Below are 20,505 nucleotides of genomic sequence, written 5' to 3'. Positions count from 1 at the left end.
TGGTCTACAAGGCTCAGGAGTCAGTGATGATTCAGAGGGTGAAAGTCAATCAAGAGAGGTACGAAGAGTTGTTTTCCTCAGTAGAACCCTGAACCCCTTAACATCACAGACCTTGTCTTATTAGTCAAGCACAGAACTTTTGTTTGTTGAGCTGAAACAAAGTGAGAACTAATGAGTTAACCATAGAAAATCCTTCTTTAACCATGAGATTATATACGATTTTATAATATGTGGTATTATGATATGGTCTGGGGTGTTATGATTTAGAATACACAATTCTTATTGTACCTTTATATGCATTTAGTTATATAATTTCTATGACCCTCGAATGTGTATTCCTTTTATCCCCCACTTTATAGATGGGGAAACTGAGGCATGCTGAGTTTAAGTAATTTTCCCAAAGTCATATAGCTAGTAATGGACTCAGCCAGGATCTGAACCCAGGATTCTCTTGCCCCAGAATCCATGTTCTTAACCATTAAGCAATACATCCCCTTCATAAAGTCTCATAAGAAAATACTTCCCTAAGGCACTGTGTCATTTCCCTAATTATTCCGTGAACTTCTTGAACTCTTTCAGGAACCATGTGGTGACTACTCACTTTGAGTCTGATCCAGCAAACCCTTGAACATACTGATCTGAGTATAGTTAAACAAATATATCAAAAGAAAATCCTCACCTCAGGGGAAAAGATAACCACGGTGGGAATCTTCAGACGTAGCACAAAGGTATGGATAGAGATTATGCTTGAGTTCTGGAGTTTCAGAGACAAAGGCATTCATTCACTCAATTATTTTATGACTAAAGTCCCCTAAGAAAGGAAAAGTAGGAGCAGTACCTGAACTAGAACCTCGACCCCAGCAAGGAACCCTCAACTCTTTGGGTAGACCCTGAAACACAGGAAAGGGAAGCATGGTTTTCTCAGGGTCAGGATTCCTGTGTGGCAACACTCCAAACAATGTTTGGAGGAATGACAACAGTAGCCTGCTCAGAAATTTCTGAGGTATCTTTTCCTATTTGGGCCTTTCTTGTTCCCCATCAGCAGACTGATGATTAATTTATCCGATTAGTCAGTTAGCACCTGTGGAATAACATACAGATTGGGAAGGCTGTAGAGTGAATGGAAGAGGGAATGTAAATAGCACAAGAATAATAGCTTTCAGATATCGGTGAGCCTGATGGTAGGAGGTAGCCTGCAGGGCTGAGCGTGCTTCTGGTGATGGCAAACCTGAATCATTATTTGTGCTCGTGAGTGTGGGTTATGAGATATTTTTTGGTAATGTATATAGTGAATAAAATATTTTCCTAGGTATAGAACAAGTAGCTATGCTTCCTTGGGTCTTCTTGGTTTTCTCAACTGTAAAACAGGAAAGGATTACACTGGATGATTCCCATGGCTCCTTCCAGCTCTAACATGTAGAATCTACCCACAAGGTCATCAGGGCCAAAATCACTTGAATCACGCAGCAGTCAAAAACAAACAAACAAATAAATGAAAAACCTTTGCCAAGAGCTTGCAGAATCAGAAGTTTGAAGGCCTAACCCAGCCCTCCCTCTCTCCCGGTCGAGTAAACCCTTTGCCCTTTAAGAACCCTAAAGGTGCCTGTTTTATCTGCAAAAGCTACCCAGAGCCGAGGTACTTTAAGTATTCAAAATCATAAAATTAAATTCAAAATCAGTGACAACCTTCTCAAAGGAGGAATTTAAAAAGGATATGAATGGTTATACCCATTTTAGATATCCTTTCAATTACTAAAAACCAAACATGACAAAATAAAAAAACCAGCTCTCTGTTGTTGAGGTTTACCACTGTGTCAGATAGGAAAACAAACACAGTGGAAAATTATCTTATGGGTTCTCTGAGGGCCAAATTTGTCCGATTCAAGTCCATCTTCTCTTCCAAGAGAGTGATAAATCTGAGACAAAACAAGTCACATACACAGATGGAATCTAGAATCACCGTCAATTTATTTATAAATATGTACCATTTCTACACCATATGGTTTGAACAAAGACATCGAAAAGTGAAAGCAACAGCTGGTCTCAGGCACAGCCGCCACACAGACCACTTAGTCCCCAGGTCTGGGCTATTCTCAGAGAAGCACCCCTCGCAGTCTGCTCATCTCAGCTACTCTTCCCTTCCCTTTACCCCTGTGGATGAATTAAATTTACACTTTGCACACCAGGTTAAAAATTAGAGGGCCCTCTCCTTTCCAGTGGCTCTTCTTTTGAAACATATTATTTTGTCTGGCTATTCCATCACTGTTGAGAACCACGGATGGTGAGGGCACACCAGATATGAATGACAGGCACGAGCAGTTTGTCTTCTGGTGCCTCCTATTGCACATCGTGATGCCTCTGCCCTTCCCCCATCTTAGCCCCTCTTCCCTCTCCCTGCCTCCCAACCGTTCACAGCTCCCTGGTTAGGTCTCTTTTTGTTCTGTCCCCCTCCCCATCACTACTGAGAGTCCAATGTCTCCTTCCCTATCACACTGTAGGCCACATTCTCTTTCAAAACAAACTTATGTACTAAATATCTAATCTAAAATAATGAGCCAGTAAATCCTAATGAAGATGCTGCTTTAAAAACACAGAGTTAGAGAGACAGTGTGAGATAGTAGATATGAACTGCTTTTGGAATCAAAAGATATACATTTAAAACCCTGTTTCATAATATAGCAACTTTTCTTCCATTGAGTCTAAACTTTAGTCTTCCCTTATAAAATAGTAATAATCATTAATAGACTTACTGAGTGTTGACTATGCCAGATATTGTGCAAAGCAATTATATGCATGGTCTCATTTAATCCTCACAACTGCCCTATGGGCTACGTACTGCCCACACCTCACAGTAACGTAAGATTGAGGCTTAGTGAGATTAAAAAACTTGACCAGATTTAGGGTATTGACCTATGTTTTTCTGAATCCAGTGCCAAAACTCACCTGTATTACAGGGTTGTTATAAGGATCAATTAAGAGGGGATATAAGGGTCCTCTGTGGGTTATGAAGTACCATATAATGCACCGTCCAAAGTACCAAATTTAATGCACCGTCCAACCAAGGACTTTAAATTAAAAAATCTGGAAAGTTTAGATACTGTGTCGAATTGGGGAGGAACAAAATTAAAGGAAAGAAATTAAATCTATAGACTTCTTATTATGGAGAATAAGGATTCAGCATTCCAGGAGGAACAATATGTTGTAAAAGAAACGCATAAGCAAAATGCACTGTGTGGCTCAAATAAGTGAGAAGCCTCTCTGGGCAGGAAACTCAGGAATAGAAAAAGGTACAGTTGGAAAACGTTGAATTGACTAAGCAATTATTTCTTCTTTCCTTAGTTTTCTATGTCACTATCATGAGTTCTTCCCAGACTATACAATATAATGAATAAATGCTTCCTAATACTACTTTTGAACTATCAAAGAAAAATTACACTGGATGGGTTAAACAGGAAAGAATGAAAGAAAGACTTAAGACTATTGTAGTAGGAGAGATAGGTTGAACTCAAATCCTCTAGATCATAAAGTGGTGGTTTTTAAGTACTGGGGTGAACTAGTGGGAAAAATATTGGTGGACATTAGCTGAGAGGTTGATCAGTATGAGTAGGACATCTGTTAATTTCCCCTTAACAAAGTTAGGCTCCTACTCCTCCACAGACACTAGAAGATAGGGGCCCTACTTACTTTATGATTACATTTCCAAGGTCCTAAGTCACTTGAGTTGTACAACTGGCAAGTCTGAGAGATTTAAATCTCAAGGGGGCAGAGAAAGAATTTATAATCCCAAGTTTTCTAAAGTAAATGCTTTAAGAAATGATTATGGTCAGGGGCCCATAATCAGGAAGAAGACTGCCTAAAATTTAGCCAAGCTGAGGGGAATGTTAAGGCCATCTTAGTCACTATGACTAGGCACACAAGATAATTAGGTCCCTTTTTTTTAGACACCCATCCTGGGAAACTCTCTCTTCCTCCTTCAATCCAGACTGGTTGCTCTCTAAGCCTAATGGCACAGCTGTCAACCTGGGACTTTACCTTTCCTCTCTCTCCTTACCTGGAGACACTAATTTAGTAGAATATATTAATTTAGTAGCATACACATATGTCCTTCATTAACAACTAAGACATGGCACACAAAAAATAGGTTTTTAAGACTTCAAATGTTTGAAAATGTGGTTATCTAGTGTCATTCTTGACAAATCATTTGGATGGATATAGAATTCTAAGTTAAAAATAACCTTTCCCAGGGCATCTGTGCGGCTCAGTCAGTTAAGCATCTGACTTCAGTTCAGGTCATGCTCTCACAGTTCGTGTGTTCAAGTCCTGTGTCGGGTTCTGTGCTGACAGCTCAGAGCCTGGAGCCTGCTTCAGATTCTGTGTCTCCCTCTCTCTCTGCCCCTCTCCTACTCACACTATGTCTCTCTCTGTCAAAAATAAACATTTTTAAAAAATCATCTTTCCCTCATAAGTTTGAAGATACTTTTCCACTGTCTTCTAACTTCCAATGTTGCTGTTGAGAAGTGTAATGTCACTTTGTCCTCGATTCCTTGAATGTCAATTTGTTTGACCTCTAAATGTTTTCAGCAATTCCTGTTATTCCTGGTGGTCTGAAATTATGTTCATTGCATTGGACGCTCAATGATATCTCTAAAGTCACACATTCTTCAGTGACGCAAATGTTATTGGATAAATTCTTTGGAGATTTTCTCCCTTCCATTTTTCTCTGTTGCCTCTTTTAGAAACTCTTATGAGTCAGATGTTAGAGCTCATGGATTTATTATCTAATTTCCCTTCTCCTTTAAATATCTTTGCAATTTTGTCCTACTTTCTCAACTATTTCCTAACTTTATAATTCTTTTATTGATTTATTTTATTATATTTTTCACTTCTGAAAGTTCAGTGTTTCTACTGCTGCTTTTAAAACATTCTGAGGGTGTCTGGGTGGTTCAGTTGTTTGAGCATCCGACTGTGGCTCAGGTCATGATCTCATGATTCATGGGTTCCAGCCCTGTATCAGGCTCTAAACGGGCAGTGGGAAGCCTGCTTGGGATTCTCTCTCTCCCTCTCTCCCTGCCCCTCCCCAACTTGCACTCTATTTCAGAATAAATAAATAAAATTATAAAACATAAAAAAATTCAATCTGATTTTTGCTTTATGAAATACAATCAATTGTCTGAGAATATAGACTTAAATATATTGTTTTAAAGTCCCCTATTTTTCTTTTGTCCTCTAGAGTTTTTAATTTTTGAATGATTATTTGGGTGGTTTCTCTTTCAACTTTTTTTTTAATGTTTATTTATTTATTGGGGGGGGGGGGAGAGGGAGAGAGCAGAGAGAGAGAGGGAGAGAGAGCCCAGACAGGCTCCATGCTATCAGTGCAGAGCATGATGTGAAGCTTGAATTCAAGAAATGTGAGATCATGACCTGCGCTGAAATCAAGTCGGACGCTTAACCGACTGAGCCACCCAGGCGCCCCTCAACTGCCTTTTAATTTGGAGACCTTTTCAAAGGTTAGTATGGCTGACCAATTACACTTAAGAATGTGGCACTACAGAACAACTTGGAAGTTCACACTAGTAGACTTCTAGAGTGTTCAAATTGGAGTACAGAGGTTTCATTAGAAGACTTCCAAGTGTCAGTATCTTTGCTAGATATTGTTTGTGCACTGCCTCCTCCATCATGTCTTTTCTCTATTTTTCTCTATCCTACTGTGTCCCAGGAGGCTGACCCTGAGAACTATACACTAGTTCCCCCTAAACAACCAGACTAAGGGTATTTTCCCCGCTTCTCTCCTTGCTTTAGCACAGAGTCTCTAGCAGTACCTGCAACTCTCCACACTTTGGTTCCTGCCGAGAGGGCTCTGTTGCGCTGTTTCACTTCTCACTGGCTTTTACTTCCCTCCATTTTGCCTTCAACCTGGGGATATAATGACTTCTTACTGTTGCTAGCTGCTAGGTGACTCACCATCCCTCATTTGTTCATGTACAGACTGTAAGTAGTTCCTTCATTAATGTCCCTTCATTTGAATCATCTAGTATGAATCTGTTTTCCTGCTAGGATGGTACCCACAGGTCTTTTCTTAGGAACACTTCAGTTTCTCCAGAGAAGAGTTCTATAAAACTTATCCAGGGAAAAGGGGAAGCACATACTTGACTTTGAATGTTCATACAGCGAGGAGCATTGGGGTGAAAGTACAAGTCTCCATATATAGTCTTTATTGTTAGTTTATAATTTACCATTTTATTGCAGTAGCTCTTCCCTTTTTGCCATTATCCCTGGTGATTTTGAGATTTACTCTCTACAGAGTAAATTTCCAGTTTCTTGTTAAGGTTAAGCTACAGGAAATGGAAGAAAGGATCATTAGGTCTAATTGACTCTCAGTGAGGCTTTTAACCAATTCTTTTTGTTTTCAGCCCCATGTGTCATCCCTGTCTGGTGCAGCCATAGGTGCCTCTCAGTCCCAAATCTTTCCCAAGTTCCATGGTGTGAATTCATCTGCTTCTTACTGGTATATGCATTCAATGCTATTAATTTCCCTACAAGCACTGCTTTCTCAGGATCCCCAAATTTTGATAAGTTGTGTGCTCATTTTCATTTATTCCAAATATTTTAAAATTTCTTCCGAGTTTTTTTTCCTTTGGTTCATATATTATTTAGAAGTACGTTGTTTAATCACCAAATATTTGGGTGTTTTCTATTTTTCTGTTATTGATTTCTAATTTAATTCTACGATGATCTGAGAATACATTTAATGCAGTAGCATTATATACATATAATGTATATATATTATATACATTATATACATAGACATTATATAATTCCTATTCTTCTAAATTTGCTAAGGTGCATTTTATAGCCTAAGATGTGGTCTACCTTGGTGAATGTTCCATGTGAGTTTGAGAAGAATGTATATTCTGCTGTTGTTGAAGTAGGCTATAGATGTTCATTATAGTCAGTTGATTGATAGTATTCTGAATTCAACTATGTCGTTACTGATTTTCTGCCTGCTGGATCTGTCCATGTGTGACAGAGCAGTGTTAAAGTCTTCACTGTAATAATGGATTAACCTATTTCTCCTTGTAGTTCTATCAGTTTTTGCCTTATATATTTTGATCATATGTTTTATATATACCATAGATTTTGATGTTTTACATGCATGTGCATTTAGGATTACTATGTCTTCTTGGAACACGGGGGCAAACCAAATAGGTCAAAAAACCAAATTTGACTTTTATGAAGTTTACCAAATGTTTTATGTTTTATGGCTTTACTTTCTAAAGTCTTTCCTTCATGCCCTCCACAAATTTTTCAAACAGCAGTATAAAGCTGGTTTTACTCACTTATGCTTTCCAGCATGGGTCAGCTTTAAGGGCAAAGTGCTGAATCCCACCATGAGTTCATGATGCATATGGAGATAGGCAACATTTGGGTCCTGTTGCTCTTTATTTTCCTTTCTTTATTTCTCTTTCCTTCTTCTCTTCCATCCAATAAATACTAGACATTTACTTAGGTATTATACTAGCTGCTACATGTTTTCAATACATTTACAGTACAGTTGTAGATACTGAGAATTGCACTGACATTATGGAAAAGTGAGTAAAGTATCAGAAGTGTGGCGGAAGAGTAATGAGCAGAGCACTTGGCATAGAGATGAACAAATTATGCCGTCTCTGTCCACTGAGGGCCTACATTCCAGAAAAGAGATGGTAGGACTCAAAGAGTAATAAAAGAATAAAGTAGAAAAGAACATTCTAGATAATGCAAAGTTCTGTGCAGGGGCAGTGAACCTGAAGCTGAGTAACCTATTCAGGGCAGACAAGCCAGTCAGTGTGGGTGCAGGGAAAGGGTACAAGTGAGGAATTGTGCAAGGCGGACCTAAGGGAAGACTCTGGAGGAACTAGTACATTTTGAACTTCATTCTGAAAACTGTGGAGAAATTTTCAAGAATTTTAAGATGAGGGGAAAGAAATAAACAGATTGCGATTATGAGAAGACTACTTGGGGGCATTACTGGAGATAATGAAGTGGGGCAAGATGGGAGGCAGGGGGACCAGGAGAGAAGTAGTTGCAGTCTGGTCATCATAACTACTTCATGTTGAAGGGGCTTTCACAATGGTAGGGGGTCTAGATGAAGGAGAGAGTAGAGAAGATATTGCAATAGGTGGTTAAAATCTCTAGAATCTAGTAATGGGTTCTTGAAGTGAAAGAGGAAGCAAAATAAAACCATGAAGAAAGATCTAAGATGATTCTTGGGTTTCTGGCTTTGGTAACTGATTTCACGGGATTCAAAGGTCTTTTAGAGATATTAAATGCACACAAATGATGTTTAGAGCAGTGAGATTCGAGAACAAAGGGAAAAATCAGACTGAAGTCATGGGTCTAATGAATATTTGCTTATGTGAGAAGATTAGGGGATAAATATTTCTAGTAAAGACTCAAATTTAATTGAGTTCCTAATGCTTTTTCCAATATCCACAATTCAGGGAGTCTAGAGGAAGCTTGTAAACTCTAGGGGAAAATGTAATCCCTGCGCTGGAACTGAGGCTGGATACACTTGAAGGGGTGTGGGGAAATTACACTTGGTCCCTCACTTTAACATCCTGGGAAAATAACCTACTGGATTGCCCAATGCCCATATGGGAGCAATAGTAATGGTAACAGGAAATGTCACCAAATGTGTGGCCTTGTAATTACATATAAAATGTAGCTGGATAGGCAAATCTTGAGAGGCAGAAAGTAGAATTGTGGTTGCAGAGAACTGGGGGAGGAGGAAATAAAGAGTGATTGCTAATGAGTAATGGGATCTCTTCTTAAGGTTATGAAAATATTCTAGCATTCAACAGCAATGATGATTGTGCAACCTGTGAATATACTAAAAAACACTCAATTGTATACTTTAAAAGGGTACATTTTATGGTAGATGAGTTATATCTCAATTTTTTAAAAAAGTAAAAAGAGAGCCAAGTCTCAGGGTCTACATGCCACCAACCAGACTACCTGAAGCATCGTCTGGTCCTAGGACTTTTGAATTACAGCACTGTTCCCTGAGCGAGGCCCAGTTCCTTTTACTGGAAACTTTCTGTCTTGGCCAGTAGAAGCTTCGTTTAAGGCAGTGACCTTTATAACACTGCTGGTCATCTACAGCTTCTCTTGTCCTTGTATGAGAGATTATTATCCAAGAACAAAAATAGGAAGGACAGGGAGAGAATCTTTCCAACCAGCCCAGATAAAACATATCTGCAGCTTCTAGCTGATGAGTGGCCTTTTTCTGTAGGACACTGAGATTTGTTCATCAAAGAAATAAGTGCACACACAAACACATACCAAACATATATCTACCAAGAAATAGCAATCTCCGTTTCCTTTATCTTCATTATGTCTGAAAAACCTAATCAACTTTTCACTTAGGATAGAAAGTAATGATGGTATATTGAAATTTCATTTTAGTAAGACTGGAATGGATTTTCCTTACCAAAAATTAGATACCGCATGCCTTTGGCTAGCATGGCACAATGAAAAAATCATGGGCCTCAAAGTCAAAAAGGTGGTTCACATGGTAGCTTGTGGCCTTGGACAAGGTTTTTGGAAACACTGTAAGCCTTTGTTTCTCTAACTTTAAATGGAAGATAGAACCTACTTCAAAAGATAAAATGCTATAAAATATGCCAAGTATCCAGCAGCACTTGGTAAGATATTTTCAATGAACATTACTCCATTCTCTGTTATGACACAGCTATAGTTCTCTGGTATTTTTGCCTATTCTCTCTCTCTTTTTCCCTTTCTATGCACCTTTCTGTCTAACATTCTCCTCTTCCCTCCCTCTCATCTCCCTTCTTGTTTTCTCTTTTATATTCCTTAGCTAAACCTGAGGTGTCTGGCTCTTTCACCAGTAAAGAGGTACCAAAATCTAAGATTTTATAAGATTCTCTGAAAGTCTTCTTTTAAAAAAAAAGTAGAAAATCATCTACTATATTTTAATTTTTACTTGTTTCTATGAGTCATATAAGCATGCAATAGAGCAAGATGCTCATGGCTCTGTGATTTTCTACTGCTTAGGCATAATAATGCCTCTGATAGGTCTCTCTGGCCCTTTCATGCAAACCATGTTCAGTTAGCGTATCATTTGCATGTTGGCAAGATGGTTACTTTAATATGCAGTAATAAAAAAATAGACAGAACCCAAACAGGAAACTAGAACACCTCTTTAATAACTGATGCATTAAATGAGGAACCATTTTCTTTCATGAGAGTATATTACTTGACCTTCTACAAAGACAAGTTCATTGGATTTAATTTTGAGGAACCGATTACATTTTTTTTTTATAGCCAGAAACAGTTTGATTTGATTGAAGTCTGGTTAGGATGCAAAGAGGCTATTAAAATGATTCTTAGCATGTTTTTTCTAAAGAACAGTCCATTAATTGCCTGTGAATATTCATCCCTCAAACCTCCTACTCTATTAGGCTCAAACCAGAGTCGTAAGATTATGATGTTTTTATTGATGTAATTAATAACAAATGTTACTCGTTAACTTGGTTATAACCAAATTGGACATTTGACAAATGTACTCAAGACCGTGCTCCAGTGAATTAATATAGATATGAGGCAACATATTGACCTCAAAAGATGAAATCAAGAATATTACTGTGGGGGAAAAAATGGAGAAAGCACTATACCAAGTTTTGGAAAAGCAACAAATAATGATTTTTAAAACGAATTCTTTTTAGGTTTCTCTGTACACCATGCTGAAATAATTTAAGACATCTGTTCAATATACAACATCAACTGAAATATTAAAAGATAGTTTAAAATACCAGAAGCAAGAACACTACAAAAAGTAATAATACGCAACATGAAGAGAATATATTAGGAACAGAATAAATAAATAACCCACCACTTTGCTCCACTCCTCATTCTTCAACCAAGAAAATCCAGCTCCTGTTTAATCATAAAATCTAAGGAGTAACAGCAATGAAACTTTCTGCCCTATTATAATTCTGCAAATTGTAACCTTGAAAATCACACTCAGATGTGTACCAATGCATTTCAAATGTGAAAATACACAGGGAACTAGTTCATACATGTAGTCTAAAGACCCAGAATAAGATTTTGTTTTATTTTGTTTTATTTTGTTTTATTTTATTTTATTTTATTTTATTTTATTTATTTTCTTAAAGAGAGAGAGAGAACACAATTGGGGAAGAGGGAGCAGGGAGGAGGAAGGGGGAGAGGGAGAGAGAGAGAGAAAGAGAGAGAAAGAGAAAGAGAGAGAGAGAGAGGTCCAAGCAGGTCCACCCTCAATGCAGAGCCTGAGGAGGGCTTGATTCCATGACCCTGGGATCATGATCCAAGTTGAAATCAAGAGTCCGACACTTAACCGACTGAGCCACCCAGGTGCCCCCAGAATAAGATTTTTATTCATTTTTATTTTTTACATTTTTAAGAATTTTTTTTAGCGTTTATTTATTTTGAGAGACAAAGTGTGTGAGAGAGAGACAGAATGGGGGAGGGGCAGAGAGAGAGGGAGACACAGAATCCAAAGCAGGCTCCAGGCTCTGAACTGTCAGCACAGAGACTGAGGTGGGGTTGGAACCCAGGAACCATGAGATCATGACCTGAGCCAAAGTCTGCCACCTAGCCTCTGAGCCACCAAGAATAAAATTTTAAAATCAGGCTACACTAATTTGGAATTTGCCCATGGGCTGAGTTGATGTTTACCTTCATGTTATTTGAAATCAGACTGCAGCAAGGATTTTTCTTTTACTTAAATATTTAATTTTCAAGCTTTAAGCAATAACCATCACCGTGCTAATCCCTAACCACATGAACAGGTAGGGTGGGGATGATAGGAAAGTGAGGAGCAAGCAGTAAGAGGTGGACACTCGTGTCAACCAGACATAATCACTAGGTAGCCAGAGAAGGAATTGGGTTCCACAAGGCCAGGGTAGTTACTGTTTCATCCCATTTTACAGATCAGGATAATGGTGAGTGAAGATGAGAGAGTGCTTGGGCCAAATCCCACAGCTAGGAATCAGTTCTAAGTTTTCTGCCCGCAAACCCCACACTTTTCCCATTCAGAAAGACAATGCAAGGGTCTAATCAATGCAAGCGTACCTAATCAACGAAACACCTTTCTCAGAAATCCTCCTCCAACAAGAAAACTGAGAGCAGGCCAGGGTGGCCCAAGGTTTCCTACTCTAACCCTTACTAGTGCTCCTCTACTGAGGCTGCACTTCCCTCTGTGGTGCCCCTTGGACACCAACATGAGCTGAAGTCTCAACAGGTAGAAATCAAGATGCCCCATTTTCCTTCACAAGAAAAGGTCACATGTATATATACACATCACTGTTATGCACTGTGTGGGTGTTCAGAGAAACAGGATACAATCCTTGTTAATAAGATGCTTATAGGCTGATTAGAAGAAAAGGGCTAGGTCATCCTTGCTTTTATCCCCCCAAAACAAATACAATGAGAATTTCAGGCAACTATGGAGAAATGTCAGAAAGGATATTTTTGGTCAAGGGGATGACCTTCAGAGGTCAAACTCATGAATGCGTGAGAATACACAGATCCATGTAGGTATGAAAACATTACTCCATTCCTTTTTCTGTACTCCCTTTTTGATTTTTAGTACTTTCGCAACCCATGCCCTACTGCCCGTCTAGGGTCTCCAACTGCCTATGCCCTACCTAGACTGTCCAGGACAATTTATACTCAATATCTTTTGCCTTATTCCTCATTCTTAGTACTTTGCTCTCTCCTGAAAACTTCAAACTTAACTGTCAACTGTTCCAGATAAAAATGCTTTAATAGGAAAATGGCATCTGTGTTGCTGGCAATATTAGCTAGTGAGTTAAGTTATGTGGATATTTTTTAAGAGATCACAAAAATCACTTCCAAAGGGCTGCTTATTACATATTCTTGCTCAGACCATATCCTAAGACAATGGTTCCTAAACCAAACTATCATAGGAAGTTTTTAAATTAATTTTAACTTCAAAAGCTATGAATACAATCAATTTTTTAACAAAGTAACTAACTAGAACTTTGTTCAAATTTCCTTTCTTTTTTTTAAGGAAAAAGGAGACCTGAACAACCTTGCTTAAATTAGTCCAAAAAAAAAATCATTTTAGACACTATAAATGTTTCAATATTTTGCCTATGATTCAATCTGCCTAGTTAAAAAGAAATTTACTTTGGCCACATCTTCAAATTTTTACTGTATTTTACAATTACTGACCCTTAATAAATACTGAAAGCTGAGAGTTACAGGTATTTGAGGTCCTACTATACCTACACACATATAAAACAAATAGAGCCTTATAGGTAAATTGTGTCTTGAAGAAAACTAAAAACATAGAAGATGAAACTACAGTTGCCATTTAAATTACATCTACCAAAATCTCAGCAAATCCTTGAGAACCACAATGTAGTTAAGCGATTTGCCTGGTGTAACCAATCTCAGTCCAATCTATAAATTTGCATAAGGGTTTTAGATTCCAAGTAAGGTGCATTTATGAACAGTGGTAAGAAACAAGTGCTAACTATACCCAACATAAACATGATTGGCTTTGACATTTTCTTAAGAAATACCCCTCCAAGGAAAAGATTTACAAATAGGTTGCTCAGACAACTACATTTCCTAGATCCCAATAAGCAGCTCCCTGTGCCTTATAAAATAAAAGCATTTTGAAATATAATTAAGTTGGGAGTACTATAATCTTGGAAAATCTTTAACGAGAAAGTACAGTTATCATAAGGACTAGAGTTTATGGTGACTATAGCATGCTAAATATAAAGATTTAATAGTAAAAATTCACCAGTGTATTTCCATTACTGCCTAAGGGACTGGTTAATTCTTGTTTAGAAATAAAAGCTTACTATAGAGATTGGTGATCATATTCCTCGGCGTTAACTATTATTTTAATTGTCCCAGGAGATCATGTCACTCCCCACTCTATAACAGTATAGTTACCAAGTAATCTTCTAATATTGATTTAATTTTGTAACTAAACTTTCCTATAAGAAACACAATTTGCTGACCAGCTCCACGGGATTCTAGTCTATTTCTTAGTTGTTTTTGGTTATAAATTAACAAATTGGCATTATTGTATACAAAAAAATTCCTTCAGGATGACTCAATCTTCTAGAATTTACTTAGGAAGAAAGACAATTGGGCTTTAGTATCTGCAAACTGGAGGACATGTGAGGTCCCCCCAAGAGCACTCTTAAAAGCACCGAGACTCAGGCTCTGAAAAGCAGCTCAGTCTTCCACTTACACTTTCCTCAATACCACAGCAGATGTTAATTTTTAAGATGAAGCATCATCATTTTCATCTTTTTTGCATTCGTGTTTCAGGCTAATTTCTATTGTCTTGGTCTCACTTTTGGAAGAATAAATCGCACACTTACTCACATTGACGTCTTAAGAAAGCAAATTTGTAATTCTCTTACTTTGAATATGTGCCAGGCATAATTTTAGAAGGGGATAGTGCCCTGAAATCAATCAGTAACTGAAAGGAGTAACTCCAAAAACCATTATGGAGCTCCCGTTTCTGGAATGAAAAGGACAGTTTGTGCGATGAGGAGATGCCAGCTGTTATTACAATGCAAACATTTAGAGAGTCAGAGCCCAGGGGGGGGCTTTTGGGCAGACAGAACATGCTAAGTTCATAACCTGTGTAGGGGCCAAGGGCAGGCCACCCCAAGATGGTTCATTTTGCATGAACATTATTTTGCATTAAAAGCAGTCAAAACCCGGCACATTCAGGAAAAGCTCTTTACCTCCCCATCAGCTGCCAGCCTATATCAGGCAGAGATCTATAAACAGAGATTCCTCTTTACCTAAGAAATTTATCTGCATAATTGGACAACCTTTGTTTTTTAAACATCTCCTTTTACCTTTGATGCTAATGGTCTTTCTCCCCTTTGTATCCTCAGACCCTACTCCTCTCCTCACCTCATATGAGTGTCGTGTTGTCTATCTTTAGAATTTCATGTTTGTGTGGATTCTAAATTTGACTTTCTCTTGTTAATCTGTCTCACATCAATTTGATTCTTAGTCCAGCTAAAAGGATCTTAAAGAGCAGAATAACATTCCTCCTCAACACCTGCTTAATCACAACTCCCAAACCTTTGAAAAGTTACCTTTTAAAAAACTGTAGAATTTTGGGGCACCTGGGTGGCTCAGTCAGTTAAGTGCCAACTTCAGCTCAAGTTATGATCTCACGGTTCCTGGGTTCGAGCCCCATGTCGGGCTCTGTGCTGACAGCTCAGAGCCTGGAGCCTGTTTGGATTCTGTGTCTCCCCCTCTCTCTGCCCCTCCCCCGTTCTCTCTCTCTCTCTCTCTCTCTCTCTCTCTCTCTCTCAAAAATAAAATAAACATTTAAAAAACTTTTTAAAAATTTAAAAAAAGGTGAGTCTATTAAAGCACGAGGACAGACCCCATGGGAAAATAAGAGTTGCACTGGGGTTGCGAAGAGTGGCTGGTTATGTACTACGGAGGTAAAGGCAAAAGCGGAAGTTTCCAAAAGGAGTTTCTATGTTAAAGAGGACCAATAAGATACCTGAGACATAGTTATTGTCAAGCTAAAGTTGTTTTTTCTCTAGCAAAGCATTAAGACCATAGAGCGTTCTTGGAGGAACATTTTACTCTGCCTATCTCAAGTATTCGTCAATGGGCTGCAGGTTATGAGGAAATTTAATCTTATTTACCATTCCATTCTTGTCTTTGTTGCCCACATCACTATGGCGGGGAGGGTGATGTTAAGGCTCCAGGAAACTGAGTCTATAGGTTTCTGGAGGTTAGGCTATTGATAAGATTGCCTTTTTCTTGTCATTTACTAAGACATATGCAAACTGATGGAGACTCATGTCCTGCATGACTGTGATCTCCTCAGTTAGCCATTTGTTTTCTCCTTCTCTTAGCTTCAGGGCAGCCAGGAGCACCTAAGGAATGTCACACGTATCCCAGCTGGGGGAGGGGGGCTTGCAGGGCATCAGTTTGCCTTATGCTCCCTCATCAACAAGGGAGAGCTTGCTTGAGATTCTCTCCCTTCCAATCTCTCTCTGCCCCTCCCACCCTCACAAAATAAATAAATAAACTTAAAAAATGTTTTAAAAATTGTAGAATTTTGGAGCCATGTAACACTTTAGAGGTGAGCTAAGCCAAATGCTTAATAATCCCGATGAGAAAAAGGTTTGCCAGAAGTTCCAAGATTTGCCTGCTATCACACAGTCTCCCAGGAAAAAGCTGGAACCTTTGGACTGTAAGATTAAAGCTTCCTATATAGCTCCACCCTGATTTCCATTTTAACTTAACCGGAGGGACAAAACTCATGCCCTTTAATCCTTGCTGTGGTTTCATCACTTAGAAGCACTATATTAAGCAGAGGTAAATAATTATTTTATGTAGGTCTAATTAACCTCAAATTGACCAGCACTGGCCCCAAACTTTATTCCCCTGAGTCAGTCTAAGAGGAGCAAATTGAGTCTATTCAGTTCAACGTGTGCTGTGGGGGTATGTGCATCGCTTAGGGTAGGAGAGAAGGAACCACCACTCTGCTAAGAAGAAAGTTTCAACTGCTAGAAGAAAGTGGAAAGAAACTAAAGCCATCCCAATGAATAAGATAAAGGAATCATCACAGGAAAGATAGTTGGAAACCAGGTTGACATGTACTGTCTCTACTTTAAGGTTATAAAAAAAAAGTCTCTGAAGAATTGCTACCCCGAGGCAAACTGAACACTTATTTCCTCAATTTAAATAGTTCTAAATTGTATCCAAAGAATCTTTTTCCACAATAAATAAACATTAAATGAAGAATGACTCTCATCTAGTATGTATCCTACCATACGTGAAAGTAACTTATGAGGAATAACAGCTTTCAAAATGTTCAATATCTTTTAAATAATTAATTACAGGTTATTTTTTAAATGGCATCATAGACTGATTTCTTTGAGAAACAGGTTTATCTACTATCTGTTCTTTCACAAATCCAATTTAATCAACCCATTCTGTCCCTCAAAAATATACCAGGAAAGTGTGAGAACAGATGGCCTGTCACAATAATTCAACGCATAGATCTTGTGGAATGTGTCGTTAGGATCACCTCATATGAGGAACAACGCAAGCTAACCCAATGTCTAACGTTAAATGGTGTCAGGCAATCCTGAAGTCACTACTCACACAGGGTTTGTCCTGGAATTAACGAATAACTTTTCTTGATATCTCATTCACTTATTCATAAAACATTTATTGATCAACCAAATGCCAAGTACTGTGCTAGGTCCTAAGAATACCAAGTTATGCAGAAGTCCTGCCCTCGATGAGCTCAGAAGGTAGCCTGAAGAGATCTTTTTAAGCCCCACCATACCAATGTTATTTCAAGCTGGTCTCCATTCCAATTGATCCATGCTGGTACTCTGCTGTTTTTTAAATGTTTTGATATCCTCTATTACCTTGCTGTTTGTAACTGTGAATTTTAGGAACATGGAAGAACTTAAAAACATGCCACTGCATGAGTTTTAACAGAGGTATGTACAAGATCCGGTGAGAAAACCCAGAAAGGGGTGTGAAATTCACATGATGGAATTTGAGAAACCTTCACAGAGAAGACATTGGAGCCTTAAAGAATAAGGTTTGGGAATGAGGGCAGGAATGAGGGAAGGGACTCAAAAGCCTAGGAAAAGCCTGGGCATTACCAGAATTACCAGGGCATACTCTTTCTAAGTGAATAATATCTGGAAACAGCTCAATCATACTCATATTTATTACCACACAATATATAATTAAATACAGCAACTCATTTAGACGTTTAGATGTTTAAATGTTTTAAACATTTAGACGTTGAAAATATAAGACTACCATTCATATTTTTCCAAAATATTCAAGGATATCCGGGAGCATTGTTTAAACACAAATAAGTATAAATGGGAAGAAAGCAGAAAATAGCAAAAGAATAGGAAAACATGTAGTTCCAAAAATTGGTAAAGAGCTTCTCAAATATAGAACCTTCCTCTAATCCCCCCTTCCTAGGTGCTGGCCTTCACTATTCATTGGACTGTGGAGTAAGGATGCACAGGAGGGACTCGGGGGAGGATGGATGTCTTTTGGCTGCCTGCCATTCTCTGAGTCGGGGCTAATAAAAACACTAACGTACAGTAATAATGGTAAATTATTCTACCTCATTCCAAATGGTTTTTTAAAATTTTTTGGAGAGCTTTCAAATGCTTTTGAATTAAAAGAATGATTGCAATCCTAAATTTTAGGAACGTGAGAAAAATTAAAATAATCCTATTATTTTAAACTTGAGGTGCCTTCATTCTCAATATGTATTATTTTACAAGTCTTTACATATTTCAAGACCTTAACAGATTTTTTTAATGTTCTTTGAGCCCTAACTACTTTATTTTAACAGAAATTAATACAGACTCTTACTTAAATGTATAAATTATAAATGTTTAGAAAGATATGCAAATATCCAATAACACAGAATATTGCACATTAGCTTGTTAGTTGAATTATCTTTTATGCGTAAACAAACTTAGAGTTTATGAGTGATACCAGATGGAGAACCAAAAGTAGCAGTGTTTGTGGTACTCTGACCGCAAAGACAGTGAACTAGGGAACTCAGCAACACACCATGCCTCAACCCTGACCTCCAGAGGCCATTCTAAGAATGACAGAGAGTTTCTAAGATTAAACAGTTGACTGAACTTTATTAAAGCGATCAGATTTGTCCACGTGCTTTAGTTAACCTGTCCCAGATCACAACCAACAAATCAGAAAGCTGGCCTGTCTTAATCCAGAAAGAATAATTCTAAATTTTTCATTTCTAAAGTAATCCTTAATATTTTCCAACTGGGTGAAATTTCTGACCCATTCAAGTGTTAAAATTAACACTTTATTTACTCTTCCTTCTATTATTTATGAAGAACAATAATTCTCCTTTATGAAGGTGATGAACATTCTCCTTATTTTATTATCAGAAAAATGAAGATTATCAATGAAAGGGCTCTCAGTTTTTCTGAATGATCCTTTAATCTTTTCCTACAGGTCTCATTTTCTAATCTTTACTTATTTTTATGAGTCTAACCTAAGACCTTTATTAGATTATTGACATTAAAGATCATATGTCAGTGATGAAAGTGATGAATTTATTTATCATTCTTTAGGGGAAATTTCACATTTCTATACTCGTAAGCTACCAAAAGACCATCCTGGAAAATTACAGTTAATTACATGAATTAGCTACTAATGAGATTTAAACAAACAACCAAGCTACTAATAAGAATTAAATAATACGAAGACATGTTACTTCAAGTGTACATATAATATGAACAGGATAGTGTCAGATGCCTTGTAGGATCTTATTTTCCAGGACTTGACAACAAAAGCTTATGCTGGGCACACATGGTCCATATTTTAGGAATAGAGAACTTACAAATACCAGAATCAGAAACTTTTCTGAAAGGTTTGTTCAGAGACGACATTATGGCAAAACTCCACATAACCACCACCACACCTCTACCGCTAGCCACCAAATTTCAATTTTCCCATTCCCAAGATATGGAGAATATGAATTCTGCAAGTGATCAGATCTGAAGGCTGCAGAAGGTGTTGTTATTAGGACCTACCACCTTGCAGAGTGTGATATTTATAAGAATTGTATGCAGAACCAAAACTATGACAGAGTCATTTATGTTGGGGACAAAAACAGAGTTGGCCAACACAGGTGCATTAAAGAACAATAAAACTTAACCTTACCTAACATAATTCTCAGGAATTTGCAGCTTTTCTCAGAAATCAGCAGAGGATGCCAGTCAACCCCCGGATGCCAGCCAATCTTCAAACACCAAGTCTGCTCACGTCATCTTTGGACTTCCTTATTCCCCTGGCTCAGTCACCCTAATGCAAATAAAGAAGAAGACTACTAGGCAACCAGTCAGCTGAAAAAGCCAAATAACTTCCACATTCACCCCATAAAAACCCTTTATTCCATGAGCAATCCAGAACTCACAGCTCCTGTAGCCTTGAGTTTCCCAGCTTGCAGGTCAAAAACCTCGCAATAAACTCGTCTTTCTACTTTGTTTTATTCTGTGTAAAGTTTGGTTTTCGACATATATATTTGTTCATTCAGATGACCAAAATATATTTCTCATATATATCTGGTCTTCATCCATGGTTCCTGGCTCACTGCTTCTAAAACCTCTGGAATTGAGTGATAACAACAATGGAAGCATCTTTTGTTATAACATTTGGTCTCTTGTCATCAGTTCCTGAAATTGATTCAGAGCCACAAAGGTGAAATGGGCATCTTATTATTCATAATAAGCCTCATTCCACTGCAATGGGGTTTATGTTTATGAGGTGGCTTTGGAAACACCTAGGGAAACACCTAGGGGCTTGGTTGCTAGGGAACCCAACCATGTGGTTAGAGGGTTAGAACTTTCAGACTCACCCCCTGATTTCCAGGGAGAAGGAAGGGAACTAGAGGCTGAATCAATCACC

At 38.1% G+C, this 20,505-nt stretch overlaps 1 protein-coding gene across 1 annotated transcript in view; it reads right to left on the bottom strand.

Moving 5' to 3' along the window:
* The window catches only part of SLC13A1 (solute carrier family 13 member 1), a 258,908-nt gene extending 239,029 nt beyond the window's left edge, over positions 1-19,879 (bottom strand). The window contains exon 1 of the mRNA XM_053218149.1: positions 19,762-19,879. The gene's annotated coding sequence lies outside the window, so the exon portion shown is untranslated. The remainder of the gene's footprint in view (positions 1-19,761) is intronic.
* Positions 19,880-20,505: the final 626 nt, after the last annotated feature.

This window comes from Acinonyx jubatus, chromosome A2 (genome assembly GCF_027475565.1).
Source record: "Acinonyx jubatus isolate Ajub_Pintada_27869175 chromosome A2, VMU_Ajub_asm_v1.0, whole genome shotgun sequence".
Lineage (NCBI taxonomy): Eukaryota > Metazoa > Chordata > Mammalia > Carnivora > Felidae > Acinonyx > Acinonyx jubatus.
The sequence above is the reverse complement of the archived record's forward strand: the minus strand, read 5'-3'. Positions and strand labels throughout refer to the sequence as shown.